Below are 8,688 nucleotides of genomic sequence, written 5' to 3'. Positions count from 1 at the left end.
AGGTTGGAGTGCAGTGGCATGATCTGGGCTCACTGCAACGTCTGCCTCCTGAGTTCAAGCAATTCTCCTGCCTCAGCCTCCTGAGTAGCTGGGATTACAGGCGCCCGCCACCACACCTGGCTAATTTTTGTAGTTTTAGTAGAGATGGGGTTTCACCATGTTGGCCAGGCTGGTCTCAAACTCCTGACCTCAAGTGATCCGCCTGCCTCAGCCTCCCAAAGTGCTGAGATTACAGGCATGAGCCACTGCACCCAGCTGAACATCTTTATTAAATGCTCCTGCCAGGTTCTGGGCAGACAAGCTTTGATTTCCTTTCCCTTTCAAGAGCCAAGGGAATAAAGCTACCAAGTACAAGTTGATGATTTGAACTAATTCTGAAGATTTGTGAAAATGCTCAAAATCCAAGTGGGGAGTGAAGAGCAGCTGCCTGACGACTAAAACTGGGAAATGGGTGATATTTGTCTCACAGTCCCCACTTGCCCCTCCCTGCCCTGCTCCATCTCTTCCCCTCCTTCCTGCCACTTAAGGAATCCATGCCCTCTCCCCTTATTGAAACCAAAACAAACACTGCTGTTCTAAAAGAAAGGATGTGAATCATAGAATCATTCGATTACTAGGAGAGACTTCAGTGAGCTATCTAATCCAACTCTCTCATTTTGTAAAATACTTGTCACTCCACATTTGGAAATCTAAATCTGGCCCTTTTTCCTTACATCTTGGAAGGTTCTAATTATGTATTTTCCTAGAAGTGGAAGAAAAGAAGTCACTTCTCATCTGTTGGTCTCCTTCCTTTTCCTGGAGCCTGCATCTCCAAGTAGAGAAGGGTATTTTGTGGCACCTCAAAAGAAAAGCAATAAAACATTACAAATATCCATGCACCCAGTACGCTGAAGGGATCCAAAGCCATGTGATATGGTTTGGCCATGTGATACGATGTGTCCCCACCTAGATCTCACCTCGCGTTGTAATAATTGAATGAAGTGAAGATAATTGAATCATGGGGATGGTTTCCCCCATACTGTTCTCGTAGTAGTGAGTAAGTCTCACAAGATCTGATGGTTTTATAATGGGGAGTTCCCCTGCACAAGGTCTCTTGCCTGCTGCCATGTAAGACCTGACTTTGCTCCTCATTCACCTTCTGCCGTGATTGTGAGGCCTCTCTAGCCATGTAGAACTGTGAGTCTTAAACTTCTTTCTTTTATAAATTACCAAGTCTCGGGTATGTCTTTATTAGCAGCGTGAGACTAGACTAATACACCATGTGAACCATGAGGATAAAGATTCTTAGAGGGGACACACTGGTTAAATAGGGGAGTGGGTGTGGATATAGTACTAGTCAAAGAAGGCTGTGATCTACCTTTTTTTTTTTTTTTTTTTGAGACAGAGGGTTGCTCTGTCACCCGGGTGGGAGTGCAATGGCATGATCTGGGCTCACTACAACCTCTGCCTCCCAGTTTCAAGCAGTTCTCTTGCCTCAGCCTCCCAAGTAGCTGGGATTACAAGCGCACACCACCACGACTGGCTAATTTTTGTATTTTTAGTAGAGACAGGGTTTTACCACATTGGTCAGGCTGGTCTTGAACTCCTGACCTCAGGTGAGCCACCCACCTCGGCCTCCCAAAGTGCTGGGATTACAGGCGTGAGCCACTGCACCCGGCTGATCTACTACTATTAACACATTTATGTCTGCTGAAAACTCATGAATAGTAGTCAAACAGATATAGCTGGGGTGTGTTGATTTGCCACCACATCTCAGAGTACTCCTATTTTGCTCTGGGGAGACTTCCGCTCCCCACTTTCAGTCCCTGTACTCCAGATAAAGCCAACTCAGCTCTAGAGGTGGAACATGTGTCCAAGCCTAAGCCAATCAGAACATGCTTATACCCCTGGCCACTGGGACTGGTTCAGAAATGGGCCCCTCAGAAATGGGACCATCTAAGATGGTCCACTCGTTGGATCCTAGGTCTTGCTGCAGTTCCCTAGAACAATTTCTCTCTCACTCCCTCTCATTGAACTTGAACCTCAGAGGCTATGAGTCGAGAGCTGCTACTTCGACCAACTACTCAGAGCCTGAGAAAGGAACCAGCACACAGAGAAGAGCAGTCAGCCAAGAAACAGAAAAATCGATTTCCCCTTCATGTTGCTGAGCCCTGAGTCAGGCCTCTCCTGAAACTGGTACTCAATTCCACGAGCCAATAAATTCCCATTTGCCTTAATCCAATTTGAGTTAGTTTTCTATACTGCATACTCAGAGTCCTACCTGAGAGAATCAGTATGTGTAACCCATAATAGGTATTCAAAAGGTTTTTGTTTTTGTTGTTGTCTGTTTTTTTGTAGAGATAGGATCTGATTCTGTTGCTTAGGCTTGTTTCCAACTTCTGGCCTCAAGCAATCCTCCTGCCTCCCAAAGTGCTGGAATTACAGGTTTGAGCCACCATGCCTGGCCTCAAAAAGTTTCTTTGAATGAATTAGTGAATCAAGCATTTATCTTTAATGTACCATGAAGTCATACACACATACTTCAGCCCTTCCTGGTTCCTTTCTTCAAGTGAGTTAAAAAAAAACTTCATATGTTTAAATTTAAGGTCAATAGGCCAGCCTTTGGGAGGCTTAGGCGGGTGGATCACCTGAGGTCAGGAGTTTGAAACCAGCCTGGCCAACATGGTGAAACCCCGTCTCTACTAAAACTACAAAAATTTGCAGGGCATGGTGGCGGGTGCCTGTGATCCCAGCTGTTTGGGAGACTGAGGCAAGAAAATCGCTTGAACCTGGGAGGCGGAGATTGCAGTGAGCCGAGATCTTGCCACTGAACTCCAGCCTGGGCAACAGAAGTGAAACTCTGTCTCAAAGAAAAAAAAAATAAGGTAGATAAATGGAAGGTTTTACTGTGGTTATGATTATTATTTTATCATCTCTGTGGCAGCTTTTATTTATTTATTTGACATGGGGTCTTATTCTGTTGCTCAGGCTGGAGTGCAGTGGCACAATCATACCTCACTCGAACTCTTGGGCCCAAGTGATCCCCCTGCCTCTGCCTCCCAAAAAGCTGGATTAAGGCATGAATAACCATGTTCCACCGGTAGCTATTATGTTATTTATTTATTTATTTTGAGATAGAGTCTCGCTCTGTCACCCAGGCAGAGTGCACCTCAGCTCACTGCAACCTCCGCCTCCCAGGTTCAAGCGATTCTCCTGCCTCAGACTCCTGAACAACTGGGATTACAGGCGACTGTCACCACACCTGGCTAATTTTTTTGTATTTGTAGTAGGGGGGGTTTCACCATGTTGGACAGGCTGGTCTCAAACTCCTGATCTCAAGTGATCTGCCTGCCTTGGCCTCCCAAAGTGCTGGGATTACAGGCATGAGCCACCGTACCCAGCCAAGTAGCATTTACTTTTGTTTGAAGATGAGCAGAGCAGAAGATGACAGAGAAGTAGGGAGAACAAGAAGGAAGAAAAACTAGAGCTGGTGAAGGTAAGAAAATTAGTGGAGGACTTCCAAAGTAAGGAGTTACTTACTCAGAAAAGAGGCAAAAATGCCCTCTAAAAAGTTGGACAATATGGCACCTTAAATGAAGAAACTCAGAATCAGGGCAGAGAACAGCCTTCTAAGGCTTGCACCCTGAAAAGCACAGACTCTTTAAGGACACTGCAAATTGTATAAACAGAATCAATCCTATTAGAAACTCTTGCCAGTGTGTGGGAAAAGAAAATTTATATTTTGACCTGTGTTTCAAATACCTTTATATTAGTAACTACTGACAAACTTGATGGCTTAATACAAGTTGAGTATCCCTAATGCAAAGTGTTTGGGACCAGAACTGTTTCAGATTTTGGAACATTTGCTTATACATAAGGAGATCTGTTGGGAATGGAGCCCAGGTCTAAACATGAAATTCATTTATGTTTCATATACACCTTATGCACATAGACCAAATGTGGTTTTATATAATATTTTATTTTTATCATTTATTTATTTATTTTGAGACAGGTTCTTGCTCTGTCACTCCAGTTGGAGTGCAGGGGCATGATCTCAGCTCACTGCAACCTCGACTTCCCAAGTTTGAGTGATCCTCCCACCTCAGCCTCCCAAGTAGCCGGGACTAAAGACGTGCACCATGCCACCCACCTAATTTTTGTTTTTGTTTTTTTCTTTAATTGAGACAGGGTGTCACTCTGTTGCCCAGGCTGGAGTGCAGTGGCACCATCTCGGCTCACTCAAACCTCCACCTCCCAGATTCAAGCCATTCTCATGCCTCAGCCTCCCAAGTTGCTGGGATTAAGGTGCACAGCACTATGCCCAGCTTATTTTTGTTTTTCCAGTAGAGACAGGATTTCACCATGTTGGCCAGGCTGGTCTCGAACTCCTGCCCTCAGATGATTCACCCGCCTTAGCCTCCCAAAGTGCTGGGATTACAGGCATGAACCACTGTGCCCAGCCAAATTTTTGTATTATTATTATTATTATTATTATTATTATTATTATTGGTAGAGACAGGGTTTTGCTGTGTGGCCCAGGCTGGTCTCAAACTCCTGGGCTCAAGCTAACTGCCCTCTTCAGCCTCCCAAAGTGCTGAGATTACAGGTGTGAGCCACTGTGCCCGTCCATACAATATCTTAAATAATTTTGTGCATGAAACAAAGTTTTTATTTTATTATGCTTTGTGAATGTGCTTGCACGAGGGAATCTGAACAGATGCAGAAAAGATATATCACAGCTGAAGGGGACTGGGAGGGTCTGTTTTCCTTTGGGAATGCTAAGTAAACTATGTGCTGTCAGCTTTTGTTTTGACTTCAACTCATCACATGAGGTCATGTGTGGAATTTTTCTCTTGTGGCATCATGTCAACACTCAAAAAGTTTTGGATTCTGGAACATTTAGGATTTTGAATTTTCAGATTAAGGATGTTCAACCTATATAACCATTTATTTTGCATGCAGTTGTGTGAGTATGAAATTTGGAAGGGCTCTGCTAGACAGTTTGTCTGCCTGGCTTTCTGTCGGGTAATGAGATCTGGAACATACACTTCCCAGGTGGTGTCTTTCCTCACAGTCTCTCAAATGCTCTGGAGCTTTTCTTGTTCTATACCTAGCACTGGAGCCCCTAGGACGCCTTCATGTGGCTTGGACTTCTCATAGCATTGGGAGGGGGTGGGATTTCAGAATAGCTGCATTTTGCTAAAGTGGGAAGTAGATATTACCAGGCCAAACAAGGACTGCCCCTGAAAAGGTGCGATATCACTGTTGCCATATTCCATTGGTCAAAGCAGTTACAGGGCCCAGGTTCAAAGGGGAGTGACAAGATCACATTGCAGAAGAGCACTGGGATCAGGAGGATATCGTTGTGGCTGCTTTTGGAACATACAATCTGCCACAAGCTATAATTTATTTTTTTTTTTTTTGGTTTATTTTTTTTTTTTTTTGAGGCAGGATCTCGCTTGTTGCCCAGGCTGGAGTGCAGTGGCACCACCTCACCTCACAGAAATCTCCGCCTCCCAGGTTCAAGCAATTCTCCTGCCTCAGCCTCTCAAGTAGCTGAGACTACAGGCATTCACCACCACACCCAGATAATTTTTATATTTTTAGTAGAGACAAGGTTTTGCCATGTTGGCCAGGCTGGTCTCGAACTCCTGACCTCAGGTGATCCACCTGCCTCGGCCTCCCAAAGTGCTGGAATTACAGGTGTGAGCCACTGTGCCTGGCCACAACCTATAATCTTATCCTTATAAATGTATTACGTAGAAATAATCCAAGGAAGATATAAGAACAGAGAAGTTCATCTCAACTTTTGTAGGGAAAAATTTTGGAAAAAACCTACATGGCTCCTGATAAATAGCTAAGTAAATTATCACGTACCAACTAACAGGAATATAAAGCTGTAGTAATTAAGACGATTATGAAACAATTTGAACGAAAGTTGCTATAAATGGAGAAAAAGTAAAATTAAGAAGCACATACACTGTGATGATAATTATGTAAAGGCCTGTATGCATCTGGACAAAGTTTGGAAGGAAATAAGTAGAAATGGAGATAATTGCATCGAGGTGGTAAGATTATATATACCTTAGATTTTCTCCTTTATTGTTATAGCATCACAAAAAATAAAAATGAGAAGAAAAGAAGAGAATTACAATTTCAATAGTCAGTGCGCAATACTTGGTAGGTACATGTACTAAGTGCAGGGAAGGCAAAGGCGACATGCATTACTCTCTAATTCACTCATATTCAGAGAAACTTCCAGGCCAGATGAGCCACAGATATTCTTATTTATAATTAATAACCTGCTTTGACCCCTTATCTTTGGATGCTGATTAACATGGAAGCAATAATTACTATTAATATATTAGTCTTTCAATATTGCTGAGACTATTCATAAGACTAAAAACCCTTTAAAAAGCTCCCACGACACATAAACACAAGGTGATATTTTAATCTTTATCATAATGAATTTATCCAATCCAGGGTTTCTAAAATTGTCAGTGACAATTTGGCCTGGGAATTTATCCTAGAATACTCTGACGAGAACTAGATTAATTCTGGTCTCCCTCTTCACAGTGTTCTGTTTGCCTTGGGACTCATTGTAGGTAAAAAGGATGTGCAGTCTGGAATAGTCTATGCTTATGAAACTGCAGCAAAATTCCTAGAGTGGCCCTGAATTCAACCCATCTTCCTGGGACTATGACACTCATAGCTATGGGTGAAACCAACCTTTGAACAGTCATTGCTTTCCAATATTCCCTTAACTTGCTAGTCATTGCATTTTTTTTCAAGGCCTCTTTTGAAGAGTTATTAAGGAAGGTAAAAGTGCATAAAGGTCAAAGTCTTAAGAAAGTCTGATTAAATAATTGCAAAAACAATTTTTTTTTTTTTTTTTTTTTTTTTTTTTTTTTTTTGAGGCAAAGTCTTGCTTTGTTGCCCAGGCTGGAGTGAAGTGGCACGATCTCGGCTCACTACAACTTCTGCCTCCCAGGTTCAAGCGATTCTCCTGCCTCAACCTCCTAAGTAGCTGGGATTACAGGCACCCGCCACATGCCTGGCTACAAAAACTTTTTTTAAAAAAAGAACATATCATGAGTTGGCATAACCACTAATTATGTTAATATAGTTAATAACTGGGGAAAACCTGAATGAGGGAAGTGTTTAGATTATATCCTGGTAAATTATTTTGATTTGGTTCAATTGCCTTTTGGGGCGTTAAAAAAAGGGAAGGGGCTATCTACTGGTTGCCAAAAAATTACTGATATTCTTAGACTTGTCAAAAGATAAAGTTACAACAAATTTAGTCTAAATATCTCAGTTGGGCCAGGCACGGTGGCTCACGCCTGTAATCCCAGCACTTTGGGAGGCTGAGGTGGGTAAATCACTTGAGGTTAGGAGTTCAATACCAGACTGGCTAACATGGTGAAATCCCATCTCTACTAAAAATACAAAAATTAGCCGGGCATGGTGGTATGCGCCTGTAGTTCTAGCTACTTGGCAGGCTGAGGTGGAAGAATCCTTTGAACCCAGGAGTTGGAGGTTGCAGTGAGCTGAGATTGCACCGCTGCATTATAGCCTGGGCGACACAATGTGACTCTACCAAAAAAAAAAAAAAAAAAAAAAAAATCTCAATTGGCTTTATTTGCAATTCTAGAAACAGGTAACACTTTGTTCCACAAAACAGATGACCAGCTGAGCAGAAGGCATTGGCTTTACAGAGCAAGAAGGAATGAAGAAAGAAGCAGGCTGCGTACAGTGGCTCACACCTGTAATCCCAGCACGTTAGGAGGCCCAGAAGGGCGAATCACTTGAGGTCACGAGTTCAAGACCAGCCTGGGCAACATGCTGAAACCCCATCTCTACTAAAAAATACAAAAATTAGCTGGGTGTGGTGGCCCGTGCCTGTAATCCCAGCTACTCGGGAGGCTGAGGTGGAAGGATCATGGTGGAGCCCATGAGGTGGAGGTTGCCGTGAACTGAGATGGTACCACTGCACTCCAGCCTGGACAACAGAGTGAGACTCTGTCTCAGGAAAAAAAAAAAAAAAAAAAAGCAAAGAGTATGTCCATTGTTTCAAAGCGACTTTTCTTGTAAGATGAGAGAAAGAGACAGAACAACAGAAAAATAACTGATTAGTTAACATCAGGTTTCTTGGGGCTACTTTTTCTGTGTGTGAAAGGATTAAAGCAGAGGGAACTTCATTATCATGACTCTTGAAGATTAACTGACCTGTTTGGGAATTTGGCTCTCTCTCTCTCTCTTGGTTTCTCTTAAGACAGGAATAATACAGGGTGGTTGCAAGAGAATAGAAAATTCCAGGCAGCAGTTTCACATGGCTACCAAAATGAAACTGTTGAAATAGCTCCATAAACTTGGGACTGATAAGACCATGAAAAACAGGGTGTGGGCCAAGCTGGCTAAAACCAACCAGACCCAACACAGAGCAGGATTTGACCTAGGTTTCTCCTAGGACCTCATTATTCACTCATTAATCAACACATCACACACACACCTACACTGTGACAAGAACACTGTATTTGGTGTAAAAATGGCCAGCACCACAGTTCTGAGAAATCTTCACCTTTTTCCAGGAATCTTCATGAATAGTCCACCCCTTGGGTAAAGAAACCCATATAAGAAACCTCAAGCCCCTTTGTGCAACTCTCTCATGAGTATGGCCATGCTCCCCTTTCTTGAGTGTGTATTTTT

The sequence above is a fragment of the Rhinopithecus roxellana genome, chromosome 10 (assembly GCF_007565055.1).
Source record: "Rhinopithecus roxellana isolate Shanxi Qingling chromosome 10, ASM756505v1, whole genome shotgun sequence".
NCBI lineage: Eukaryota > Metazoa > Chordata > Mammalia > Primates > Cercopithecidae > Rhinopithecus > Rhinopithecus roxellana.
The sequence above is the reverse complement of the archived record's forward strand: the minus strand, read 5'-3'. Positions refer to the sequence as shown.